The following is a 13965-nucleotide window of genomic DNA, read 5'->3' on the forward strand; positions in this document are numbered from 1 at the left end:
TAATAATAATAATAATAATAATGATGATGATGATAATAATGATAATGATAATTAATAATAATAATAATAATAATAATAATAATAATAATAATAATAATAATAGTAATAATAATAATAATAATAATAATAATAATAATAATAATTAATAATAATAATAATAATAATAATAATAATAATAATAACTTTGTTTACGCATAAATACAAAGTTAAGAATTTATGGCGACAATGTATATATTCAGTGCAGTGAGTGTCATATGGTTGGTGGCTGTCTTGAATCTTATACTCAGTAACGGACTTCTGGCTCTTTGTACTATACCAGCATTTAGTCATCCATTTCTACCAGTTAAGACGTCTTCAGGTGAAAAATATTTTTTTTAACATGAGAGGGGAAGCTTGTTTATCATTACTAATGAAAGAAACAAGCAGTTTGGCTTCAAATGAATAAGCTATGAAACGTTAATGGGGACCATTGTCTTTGTTGAGTCAGTTAATGTGACAAAAGTGGAGGCGAGATACACAAAAACAATGAAAAAAAAATGTGAAAGAAATTTCAACTTTTCAATTTCTGAGTTATTCGATGATATATTCTATATTTATATGAAGTGCTGCAACATAGCTTGTTAAACTAGCCTACTAAGATATTATGACAGTGCTCTGAAAATAGCATACCACACTATTATCTCCGTACAGTGGAAATCGCCTTCCAAGATATCACCGTACAGTGAAAATACCCAACCCAGACCAGCCAACACTTCATATCCCAAAAGTGGAATCAGAACGTCAGAAAATAGGAATTTGAGACCATAAAAAAATAGGAATCTTTTAACAATGGATAACTCTGTATCAAGATTACCACCATCTTTGCCACACCAAACACATAAAAGACAGCATTCAGGTAAAGCTGGCAAAAGTAAGGAATGGACCTTTATTGGCAGACATTGTCATTGTCTGGCAATAACGATGGATGGTTATACACAGACACTTGTTTGAAACTTCGCTCTTTTAAACACATTCCAGAATAAGGAAAGTTTTGAAATGCACATAGAATTAAGTAAAGGTCATTAAATATCAATAAAAACTTATGTTTATAATTAACCAACAATAAAACAGTTGATGGATAGTAGGTTCCTATATACAGTAGAATTACTTTAAACCGAAATGTTGGGGACCTTCTAAACCATTTCGGTTTAAAGACATTTTGGTTAAAGCAAGTTCCCATTTTGCAATGTTTTTCAAGGGTGGTACTATAAATTGCTCATTTAATTGTATCATGGGTTGTTTGCCCTTAAATAAAGTTGTTGAATAAATGCCGTCTTGGCAACCATGTTTTTTTTTCTTTCATTTTTTTGGGGTTTTTTTTTTTGTGTGTTTTAAACATATTTTTGGGGGCTTTGTTTTTCCAATCAAAATTGTTGAAAGAGTTGAGTTCAGGATGTCGTGTTTTTTACATATCTGTGTTTTTTACATATCTCCGTCTTGCTCAACTTAATTTCATCAACGCCACATAGTATTTTGATTTTAAACTCCAATGTGTAAGCACAGTGCTTTCTTTTAAACATCTTTTAGCCAAATGTAAAGCAAAAATAAGATCGAAAGGTCTTATGTAATAATTGATAATGAAGGATGTGCGTCAATGCTAAGCTGTCTACTACACACCCCTCTTCTGTTGAATTGCCATTAGGTTCAAAGGCCTAATTACATAACCCCCCCCCCCCCTCTCCATCCACCCCCTCACACACACACACACACACACACACACACATACACACACAAACATTTAAACAAAGTGGAAATGAAATGGCATGTCAATCGTAAATTTTAAACATCTTTTAGCCAAATGTAAAGCAAAAATAAGATCGAAAGGTCTTATGTAATAATTGATAATGAAGGATGTGCATCAATGCTAAGCTGTCTACTACACACCCCTCTTCTGTTGAATTGCCATTAGGTTCAAAGGCCTAATTACATAACAACCTCCCCCCTCTCCATCCACCCCCTCACACACACACACACACACACATACTCACACAAACATTTAAACAAAGTGGAAATGAAATGGCATGTCAATCGTAAATTGTCTACACCCCATCCCATCCTCCCCCCCCCCCCCCCCGGACAGGGATTCGTCTGCGAAATATACAAATCCCCGGCCATCATCAATTTTTCAAAAATTGTGGTTAGAATGAACAAATTATAGAAACAAAGGAAGATCAATAAACTTAACAGGTTGGTAGGTTGTGACATTTTTAATGGTTGGAGGACAATGAAACCGATTTGCTGATTAACAAGTTTCTTGCTGGTTGAAAAAAAAAGGCAGAATTGCCAGTTCCATGTCTTCAGTTCAAAGTGACAAAAATTTACATTTCATTGATCCATTTGCTCGTTTAAAAAGCTGGATTTGGTATTTGGGCACTATTTACTTTCTTCTCAAGTTAAATACCACTTGATAATAACTGATTTGGGACACAAATTACCACTGGCATTTTTTCAGATTATTTTGTATTTTTCACGCTTAGTTTGGCATTTTGTAAAAAATATTTCTGACAACGTGATCAAGCGTGTCTGGCAATAATCAAAAGGGAGCGTCATTCGACACCCGAGTTTCGGGTGTATTTTGTCACAGAATAATTAGACACCCGAGTTTGGGGTGTGGATTGTCAGCAAAGAATTCGGCATCCCAGCTGTAGAAAATTTTTTTCGTAAAAATTATTGTTGTTTTCTTTGGGGGCGGGGGGGAAGGGGGCGTTGGCAAAAATTCTACAATTGTTCGTCTTTGCAAACACACAAACCATCAACTGCATGACCATCTCTCTCTCTCTCTCTCTCTCTCTCTCTCTCTCTCTCTCTCTCTCTCTCTCTCTCTCTCTCTCTCTCTCTCTCTCTCTCTCTCTCTCTCTCTCTCTCTCTCTTGCTTTCTCTCTTTCTATCACAAACACACACGCACACACACATACGCTGTCTCTAAGACCTAAGTGACGTCAACTTCGTTCTACCTATAGGTCACATATCATTCTGACACAGATGACTTAAACAGCAAAGGGTATACAATTACAGATACTGTTCCACAACCTCACGACACAGAATGATGTCCGTTTAGCGAAAAAGCTTCAATACTCATAACATCCACCAGTCGAATTAACGCACAAGATGGTGTGTAACCTTGAACGTTTTTAGTCTGATTGATAGAAATTAGTGAGAACTAATCATAAAAAATGGCTGGTAAATAACAAAGGGCCTAGTGGCGTCAATTTCCTTCCTTCTATTTGCAACATCTCATAATAATAGATGACCTAAAGCTTGATGTGTAGAAATGGTATATTATATCTATCAATATAGTTAATATGCGCTTGGCTAAGAAGTTCACACCATTGCCATCCGGAAGTATAACGGACCAACACACGAAACGATGTGTAACCTTGAACGTTTATAGATAGTGTGTGCTTGGCTAAGATGCTCACAACTTTGCCATCCGGAAATATAATGGACTAACACACAAAGCTATGTTAAACCTTAAACTTTTATAGTCTGGTTAATACAAATTAGTGAGAATTACTCATAAACGTGGATGGCAAAAAACAAGTACGATCACCTGTCGCGGCGCTGTGTGGCCTTGAGCAAGTCATCTCGCTGATGGTAACTATTATAGACTGCAACTGACAAGGACGGCGATTGATTTGATTTCCCCGGTTTTGTACCGTCAAACGTACTGCACATGCGCGATTCGGGTGTCGAATTATCTGGTGACAAAATACACCCGAGTTTCAGGTGTCGAAAAACACTCCATAATCAAAAACCTGGACTTCTGATTATTGGCAGACACTGGCAATAACTAAAAGCCTGGCCTTTTCATTATAGCCAGACAGTGTCTGCAATAATCAGTTTTCTTTATTGGCAGATATGTCTGTAAATAACGACAGCCTTTTTTAAAACCTTACCTAACTTAAACCAGATACTGATACCACTGTGGCAGAAGATTGTAAAAACAGAAAAAGAAAAAAGAAATAAGAAAGAAGGAAAGAGGAAGAAGAAAAAAAATATCCCATCTACTAATACTAGACGGTCTAATTCTAATCACAGTGCCACTGTGTCAGTTTGATAAAGAAGAAGATTGTCAACAACAAATAAAAACAACCCCTTCCCCCCACCCCGACTCTCTCTCTCTCTCTCTCTGTCTCCTCTTCTTTCATTTTCTCTCTTTTTAATTTTTTGGTAAGTTCTGAAATGCAATGCCTTTCCCCCTCCATCTCCCTATCCCTGACTCAAGAATAGCTATTTACTACAAGCCACGATGGAGATAGGGACCTCTCTCGGTACTACTGCAAACTCAGGGACCCAAATAATTTTGGGGTTTTGGGAGGGGGAAAACTTTTTTTAAAAATAACTTTGGGGGTTTGGGAGGGGAAAGTTTTTTTTCTTTAAAAGTCTCTCCCCTCCCAAACCCCCTAATAGACTTTTTTTTTTTTTTTAATAATTAAAAAGCAAACAAACAGAAATAATCAGAGAGCGACCAAATGGTCAGATAGAGGAGAGAAAAACAAACAAAATAATTTTTTCTTTAATAAAAACAATTTTAAGAAATTCATGCTCAGAAACGGAACAAAAGGCAAAACAAAAAGGAGAAAAGAATAGACTCGCACAAAAAAAAAAGAGGTGGGGGGAGGATGGATGGGACATTTATCCCTTGCAACGTTCTGTAAAAAGAAGACGGAATTTTTTTATTTTTTTTTAAGTGGTGGAACCAGGATTCGAAACCACAACATCGATTCTGGTAAAACTTCCAAGGCAGACGACTAAACTTAAACCATTCGGCCATGACACCCACTTCGAAGTCGACACATATATTGTGTATATATAGTAACAACTGATTTAATGTTGGTTAATTTTATGTTTTTATAGATATTTTATCAACTTTCCTTATTTCTATGTGCATCTGGAAACATTCCATATTCTGGAATGTGGATAGACGGAGTTTCAAATATGTGTCTGGGGATAACGAAATTTCGTTATCCCCAGTCAGACAGGTGTCTGGGGATAAACACAGCGCCCTCCCAAACCCCCAAAATTATTTGGGTCCCCGAGTTTGCGGTAGTACCCCTCTCTCCTTTACCAGTGCCCATATTTGGTTTATTTCCCTTAACACGATGTGCTTTCGGAAGTTGGAATGTCTCCCGAATCGAGTCGGAACAGTAGGACGCACCTTCTCTTATTCGTTTTATTTCTTACTTGAATTAAAATCCATGCCTTTTACGCATAAAAGACATGTCTAGGAAACTTCTATAAATTACCTTTATCAAATGATTTAAAAGGAATTATGAAGAACTTAAAACGTTCTTGAAGAGTTTATAAATGACATCAATTCACCATTCATTTCAGTTTTTTTAACTTTCGGTTTTGTTTCTATTTTCCAAAGTTGCAAAATTGCCCAGATAATTTTTGAAAATATGATATTTTTGAGTACAATATAAATGATTTACCTTCAACGGAGCATTATAATTATATCTAAGTTAAAAACAAAATAGTAGGTAGCACTTATTTTATGTTTTCCCCCATTCTGAGGCTCACGACTTTAGGAACCTATATTCTACGATTGTAGGCAAATGTTGAAACTAGTCCCCTCGTTTCTGCCCTTTGGCAACCAAAGTTTGCCCGAACTAAAGTTTGGCCAAACTTTGGTTGCCAGATTTTCCCTTATTACCATCGAAATAGGAAGGAGGAGAATTTGTACTTTCCACAGTAAAGAGTTCCGAAAAAGTGGCTTTCGCATGGTACCACAGCGCGATGAAGAGGTTATAATAATATTAGAAAGCAGCGGGCGTATAAAACCCAATGTGGAATCTTTACAATTTACAATTAATAAATTAAAATTACTATAATCCTTCAATTATAAGTGTCCGTTTGGAATTACTGAAAACTTTGCATTTTTACACACATTACCCAATTCGAATGGGGTTTTTTTTTCTTCTGAATTTTCAGAATTTTAATCAACGAAATTCGACTCAGCTGTAAATGTGTACTTAGCAAAGCATAGTGACGAATATTCTAAGAGTGCGACATGATCTGTTACAAAAAGGTGTTGGACGAGAAAGTTAACTATCTATACGTCTATCTGCATATCTGTCTTATCTTATATCACCCTTATTCATCTATCTATCTATCTATCTATCTATCTATCTATCTATCTATCTATCTATCTATCTATCTATCTATCTATCGCAGATTACTATCCCAGCTTGAGAGGTAACCTTTTACACCTGAATGGAGTGAGTGATTGGAGTAAATTTTCTTGCTCTAGGAAAGTACAAATTGGCTTCGGTCGGAATCGAACTAAGAACCACTAAGTCCAGAATACCACGTGCTAACCACTCGGCCATCCTGCCTCCTATGCTTATAGACCCGGAACATATCCATGTTTCTGTAGCGTTGAGCAGACAGATAACAGTTTAAAAAATTTTTAACTAAAATTCCCTTTATTCATCCCATAGGGGAAAATTTTCTCGAGGGTCTATTCCAAGGGAAGACTGGAATAACCCAGGCGTCAGCCGCAGTGCAGCGCCGCAAATTAAGCTGGGATGAGGTGACTTGCTCAAGGCCACACAGCGCAGTGATCGAACCTGGTACCTTTCGGTTACGAAGCAAAGACCTTACCACCGAGCCATGCAGACCCTCTATTATCCTCTTGAAAGGACGCTAGTCTGTCAAAGATTACTTTCATCAGCGAATTGGTACTCATTTGCGCCTTGGTAAAGTGAGATGATTTCAGCGAGTTGTCTTCAGAGATACAAAGTTTACTCAAGGGTTTTGTTCAAATTACATTAGATTCTTTGAACCGGTCGACGTGTAAATATTATGGTCTAGTAATCGAGACATTGGGGTTTGTAAGGAAATGTTGTGGGTTCCACCGCTCTTTCAATTATGATTGAGTAAATTTATCGATAAAGGATATAAATGTCTGTAAGAAACCTACACTATATAAGATGGGTGCTTTATAAGATGTTTTATTTTATTTTATTCATTTTTAAGGATAAATTCGCAAAATAAATAAGTATATGGGTAGAAATTGTTCATCTTAGCGCCTCGAGATATATATTTAAAAAAATTAAAAAATTCATGTCAAAGATCTAACCATATGCACTGTTACGAAAAGACATAGAATTTTAGATGATGGAGACCTGAGGGCATATTTAAATTGAAGGACATTCGGGTTAGTATTCCAGCCACCTCTTCCTCGTGTATCCTTGAAAACAATGTCTCCAAACGATCTTGTGAGAGCCTGTAATTAAGAATATATTTGTAGTAAGTCTCCGGCCGGGATATCAATTCTATGGATGTCAGTGTTGCCAAAAAATCCAATAAATCCAGTTTTCCTCTTTGGCTGTAGCATCGGTTGTTAGAGATGTCACATAAAGATGATTTATTATAATTTCTTGCTAAATGAATAAATTCAAACTTTTCCTCAAGATTTTTCTTTGTAATAGGGCTTTTAAATCCTTTTGTACAGAAAATACTGTTGTTGTATAAATCAAACAATTTATCAAATATACGAATAAATTTACAAGTCGCTTCACTTCCAGCAAATTCAGGCAACTTCAAGTCATTCCTAAGAAACGTAATGGCAGAAGTAACAGAAGAGCTTAAAGTTTGGGCAGCAAGAGAAACTTTCATTTTATTTTTCTCATAATCAATATGTTTTCCTTTTAGCTTGTTGGTAAGGTTTAAGTTACTTTCAAGCTGCAATTTGTGAAATGCAACAATATAAGACCAATCAATTCTCTCCTGTCCATGGCGCAAACATTTCAGGTCGTCCAATGCATTTCCAAAATTTTTGAATAAATGACAGACTTAAAAAATAAAAGGAATAGTTTTAGATGAATCCAATGGGTGAGGAAACAAGATCAATTACATCTGAACTTATAGTGCATCCAATAGCAGTTGCGGTCGCTTGGTTAATATAAGTTCCATCACACACAACCCCTTGAACAGAGAAGCCTGCCTCAGACAGCCAAACTATACCATCATTAATAATCCGTGCTTGCTGGGCTGCACTGATCTTATAAACAAGAAAAAAAAAAAACAACACTAGGGTGCTTAAAATATCGCTTTTGTCCAACAATGAGAAGAGTAAGACTTTCTGAAGCTAATGAGTCTAGTGATGCAACTTGAAGATGACCATGGTTCACATAGCCAGCGTACGTCTGGGATGCAGGGTCAAACACAACTTGCTTCCGAATGGACATCGAATCAAACATAAGGCAAACATCCTTCATTAAATCATCCTTTTGAAGTTGAGCTTGCAAAGTATTAAAAACATCTGTCATAAAGCCTGGGGAGACATTGTGGGATGCAGACCACCTACGAATGGTATCTGCATGAGGCAAATGCAAATACTTTCTGACATAATTATAAGTCTAAGCACCATAGAATTGCCAGGAAACAGCAAAGGATTTTAATTCGTCTGAAAAACGCATATTGTTTTTGAAATTATGGGCAGCTTTTAATTCATTTTCAATTAAAGTGGGGGTTTCCGCAGCAAAATTTTCTTTTACGATGTCAACATTTTCTTCTTTCAACAACTTTATCTTCTTCAAATCTTCCAAAAAGGATGACATTTGTACATCTCGACTGGTCAACTTCTTCCTCATGCTACTGAATTGTTGTTTTTGATGAAGCATCTTTTCTAGGCATACAAGCAGCTTATTTTGGACCTCTTCTAAATGGCTTTTAACTGAAGTAAATACGATATGGATGATCTATAATTATATAAAAGATCAAGTGTGAAATAAAGGCATGTGCTACATCAACAGAAAGAAAACAATGTCTTCTTCTCTAAGCTATATTATCCTATGTACCAGTATGTTTCCTCTTATGTTAGATAATAGCAAATAAAATCTGCCCCCCCCCCCCCCCTCATCATGGATGGACTGGGAGATCATTTACTGTTTCTCCCATCCCAACCCCCCCCCCCCCCCCCTCCACATACGTTTTCAAACTTGCTCTTGTCTTGGAATAAAATTACTTGGTTTTGTCATGGCCCTGGCCGGAGACCTTGGCTGAGACTGAGAGGGAAGCAGTCATATGTATAGTTAGTTTTTGGAGATGATGTTGTTTTTTTTTTCCTTTTAAGTCACCTCTTTGTTATGTAGTGTTGTATTTTTAAAAATTATTATTTAGTTTAAGTTGTATCCTGTGCTTGTGTTTGGAGGAGACTGTTAGGTGATCTCATAGAATTAAACCATTAAAAAGACAAGATCATCCCCTCGAAAACGAGCTGCTCCCGATTCTCCATTTGAAGATGATGCTACACCCAGTACGAGTAAGACCACTAAAATTGATGAACGTAATTAATTATATCATTAAAAGCGCTTAAGAGAATGAATTAATGGACTTAGCGCGCAGAATAAAATGAGTTATCATTATTATGATTATTCAGTGACACAAGTGAGAAGCAGCAGCGGATCGCCAAACAGGTCGATATAAGTAGCTAGGCCATGTACAGTTACGTTTTTTTTTTTTTTGTGTTTTCTTTTCTTGGGGGGGGGGGGGGGGGGGGGGGGGGCAGTTAGTATTCAATCGTACGGTGCGATAATTGTTCGCATTATTCGACCGTAAGCTGTGATAATTTTCTCACCGTGCACTCCATTTCGAATTAGATCGAAAAATGAATAATTGAGCTTTTATATAGCGCAATATCCACTAAAATGTGCTCAAAGCGCTTTACAAGGGGTCCCTGGTCAACAGCAACATTTAACATGTAGGACGGGACATGATGCCTGTCAGGCGATATTACAATTTTTCGGACAAAGACAACGTTGTCAACGGCCAGGTACTCATTTTACACCTGAGTACGGTGAGAGAATGTGAGTAAAGAGCTTTTTCCAAGGACTCAACTATGCGCCGAGCGAGGCTCGAACCCAGGACCTTCCGATCCGAAAGCGAGTGGCATGTCACTTGATCACATAGCCGCAAAACTTGTTTATTACTAGCACTATCTACTTTTCTTCGCACATTTGTGGAAAATCTTTTTTTTATTCTCCTTATTTAAAAGAAATATTGTAGTCTTAACATTTATCTTATCTCAACAAACCTTTGATTACATTGTTTTGTGTGTTTGGTTGTAAATGGCACGATGGCGTGTATGCATATGTGTGTGTGTGTGTGTGTGTATGTGTGTATGTGTGTGTTTTATTTGCTGTCGTTTTCAAAAAGAAAATCTTTTATTTAAACATCAAGGATTTTTTTGTTTCTTTAGGGTCTATATTATAGGATTTTTCCTTAACCTCTCCTTACTAGTCATTTCCAGAATTTTCCCCAAAACTTCACACCCACCCAACACACACAAAAAAAAAAAAAAAAAAAAATAAAAAAAAAAAAACAGACTTATCTTACTCAAACTGAAAAGTAACAAGCACATTCTATACGTAATATTGTTCGACAAATATGAGCTCTATTACAGAATGTTAAGTTTTTATAGCTATAGCAAAAAGAAATGAAATCTGGATGAGAAAAGTGACGGTTGCATCGTAACAAATGTGACGATTTTCCAATAGGTGGTAGGTAAGGAGAGGGTTAAGACCACATGGATACAAGCTTGCTTTTCATACAGTGCGTTTTTTTTTTTTTTTTTGGTTTTTTTTTTTTTGGTACTGACACTCTTGCTGCAATGTCCATCACTGCCATGTCCATTCACAGTTTCTAATCCAAACCAGTTGTGTGGAATTAGTGGAATTATGTGTAAAATGCCTTACTCATGGACACAAGACAATGTCCAGAGGTTTTCACCATCACCCAACCGTCAGTGACTACGCTCAACATGTCTGTGATAAAGTCAAATCGATAGAAATCAGGCTCGTTATAGATTTATATCTACTCGGACATAATATTAATAATAAGAGTTTTCTGTTGTATCACGAGTCACTCAGTACAGACGAAAAATCAAGAGTAGCATAATATAAAAATACATTTATATCTAATAATATGTCACATGGAAATTATTGATAAATTACAAATTATATGATTTTGTAGAAGACAGTATTAATGGATTTTTATATTTATTATTAAAGAAATAAAACAGATTATACATACAATAACTGGTCGAAGTAACGAGCAGAATGTACTAAAATTGAAACGCATACACAAACTCATACATACACAAACACAACTCTCTCTCTCTCTCTCTCTCTCTCTCTCTCTCTCTCTCTCTCTCTCTCTCTCTTCCTTTCAGCCTCCCTAACATCATAAACAACATCCAATAAAGAATGCTTCTTTTATTTTGCACCTCTAGTTAGGCAGTTTCAGTTAACTCATCGTTCAAATAAATGTATAAAAACAGTGGGAGCAAGTAGCAAACGTTCACGTCGTGCTCCTGTAATCCTTCTCTGAAGGAGACTGATTGCTACACTACGCGACCAGAGAGAATAAATTGGGCGGTAAAAGGATAGCCCCTCGGCCCAGACAATGGAAAACTTCAATGTTGTAAGTTTCAACACAGAAGGAATCTCCCATACCAAATGCAAGATACTGACAGAGCTAAAAGCAGATATAATTTGCTTACAGGAAACCCACAAAGACTCAAAACCACATTGCATACCTGGCATGCAACTAGTAATACACCACGAACACCCAAAATATGGAAGTGCCATGTACACTCGAGAAAAATCTACCATACTGAAAAGCGATGATCACTCAGAAAATGACATTGAGATTCTCAGAGTAGAAACAACACTGATTACCATCATATCTGTGTACAAACCTCCATTAACCCCATTCAAGTGGCCCCAAATGAATCTATCCGACAGAAAACCAACCCTGATCATTGGAGATTTTAACAGCCATAACACTATATGGGAATATGAGCAAAATAACCTTGACGGAGATGCTGTTGAGGAATGGGCGGCCGGCAATGACCTCACAATCCTCCATAACCCCAAAGACAAGAAAACCTTTATGAGTGCCCGGTGGAAGAAAGGTTACAATCCGGACCTGGCATTCATATCCTCTCAACACTTCTCAAACTTTGAAAGGACTGTAGGTGAGCCTCTACCGAAATCTCAACACAGATCTATTACCATCAGCATCAAACCAGCTGTTAAAGCCCTCGAATCAAATGCGATACCACGATTCAATTTTAGAAAAGCAAATTGGGAAAGCTTTACTAAAGATTTAGACAATGAGATCACCAATATAAAAAGTGACCCACAGAGATACGACGACTTTAGAACACTCATATGGAAAGTTGCAAAGAAAAACATCCCCAGAGGATGCCGAAAAAGTTATATTCCATGTCTCCAAGATGAAAGCAAGAAACTATATGAAAGATACATTGAATCATACAAGGTGGATCCTTTCAGTGAAGAAACCCTAGAACTGGGTGAAGAACTCACATCAATGATAGCCGATGAAAGATCAGAAAGATGGAAGGAATTAATAACCTCCACCAATATGACCCTAAACAGCAAAAAGGCCTGGACTACAATTTCAAAACTGAATAATGACAAAAATACCCAGACAAGAGTGGCTGCAGTAACACCTGACCAAGTAGCACATCAGCTTCTACTGAATGGGAAACCAGCCAAGAAAGCACGAGGCCAACTAAAAGCCCTGAAACGTGAAATGGACAAAGCCCTCAAGGATAGTGAAGATCATATTGACTCTTTTACCCTGGAGGAGCTACTAGAGGCCTTGTCCCATCTGAAGGCAGGAAAAGCATCTGGACTGGATGGAATCACAACTGAGATGATTCAACACTTTGGCCCGAGAACCCTATCCTGGCTATTGGACCTCTTCAATGTATGCGCAAGGACAAACAGGCTGCCAAGTGCATGGAGGAAAGCAAGAGTAGTCGCCCTACTGAAACCGGGGAAAGATCCAAAATCCAAGAAAAGCTATCGCCCGATCTCCCTCCTGTGCGTCGCATACAAGCTATTTGAGCGAATGGTTATGTCCCGCATGTCACCCAGTCTAGACGAACAACTGTCTCCAGACCAGGCTGGATTCCGACCAGGACGGTCAACATGTGGTCAACTTCTAAACCTTACACAATTCATAGAAGATGGGTTTGAGACAAAACAGGTCACTGGCACAGTCTTCGTCGACCTCACTGCAGCCTATGACAAAGTGAATCACAAGATCCTACTCCTCAAAGTGGCTAAAATGATAAAGAATAAGAAAATTGTAAATATTATCCAGTCACTTCTCGAAAACAGGCGCTTCTTTGTTGAAATGGATGGCCGGAAGAGCAGGTGGCGCACCCAGAAGAATGGTCTTCCCCAAGGATCAGTGCTGGCTCCAACACTTTTCAACATATATACAAATGATCAGCCTAAGTTCCCAAATATCCGCCGATTCATATATGCTGATGACCTATGCCTCGCAACACAAGATGTGTCCTTCCAACCAATCGAGAGCAGACTGACAATTGCCCTGGACACCCTTACAAAGTACTACACTAAAAACTCGCTGAACGCCAACCCAGGGAAAACACAAGTGTGTGCATTTCACCTCAACAACCACCAAGCCCACAAAAAACTTAACATCAAGTGGAATGGCCAGACATTAGAGTACAACTACCACCCAGTGTACCTCGGAGTGACGCTTGATCGGACTCTGTCCTTCAGAGAACACGTGAGGAAGACCAAGGCAAAAGTGTCCACGCGTAATGCCCTCCTTGGAAAGCTGGCAAACATGAACTGGGGAACTGACCCTAAAACCCTAAGGACACAGCATTGGCCCTCAGCTACTCAACTGCGGAGTACTGCTCAGCTGTATGGGCCCGATCATGCCATGCCTCCAAGCTAGACCCCGAGCTCAACAACGCCTGCCGGATCATAACGGGCCAGCTGAGAGCAACACCATTACCACTGGTCTACCGTGCAGCAGGAATAGCCCCACCACACATCCGGAGGGAAACTCATGCCCAAATACAAAAATACAAACAGGAAATGGACCAGAGACACCCCCTTTATGACCACA

The 13965-nt window shown here is 37.9% G+C and overlaps 1 protein-coding gene across 6 annotated transcripts in view; it reads right to left on the reverse strand.

The window, feature by feature from the left end:
* Positions 1–5593, reverse strand: part of LOC144957399 (uncharacterized) — a 39799-nt gene extending 34206 nt beyond the window's left edge. For 3 of the 6 annotated variants that reach the window (XR_013642152.1, XM_078888668.1, XM_078888666.1), the window contains exon 1: positions 5286–5412. The gene's annotated coding sequence lies outside the window, so the exon portion shown is untranslated. Of the gene's footprint in view, positions 1–5285; positions 5413–5474 lie in introns of those variants that run through there. The other 3 variants (XM_078888670.1, XM_078888669.1, XM_078888667.1) reach the window with 2 other exon arrangements.
* Positions 5594–13965: the final 8372 nt, after the last annotated feature.

Source organism: Berghia stephanieae, chromosome 11 (assembly GCF_034508935.2).
Source record: "Berghia stephanieae isolate SIO BIC M18660-M18661 chromosome 11, UCSD_Bste_1.3, whole genome shotgun sequence".
In the NCBI taxonomy this organism is placed as follows: Eukaryota; Metazoa; Mollusca; class Gastropoda; order Nudibranchia; family Aeolidiidae; genus Berghia; species Berghia stephanieae.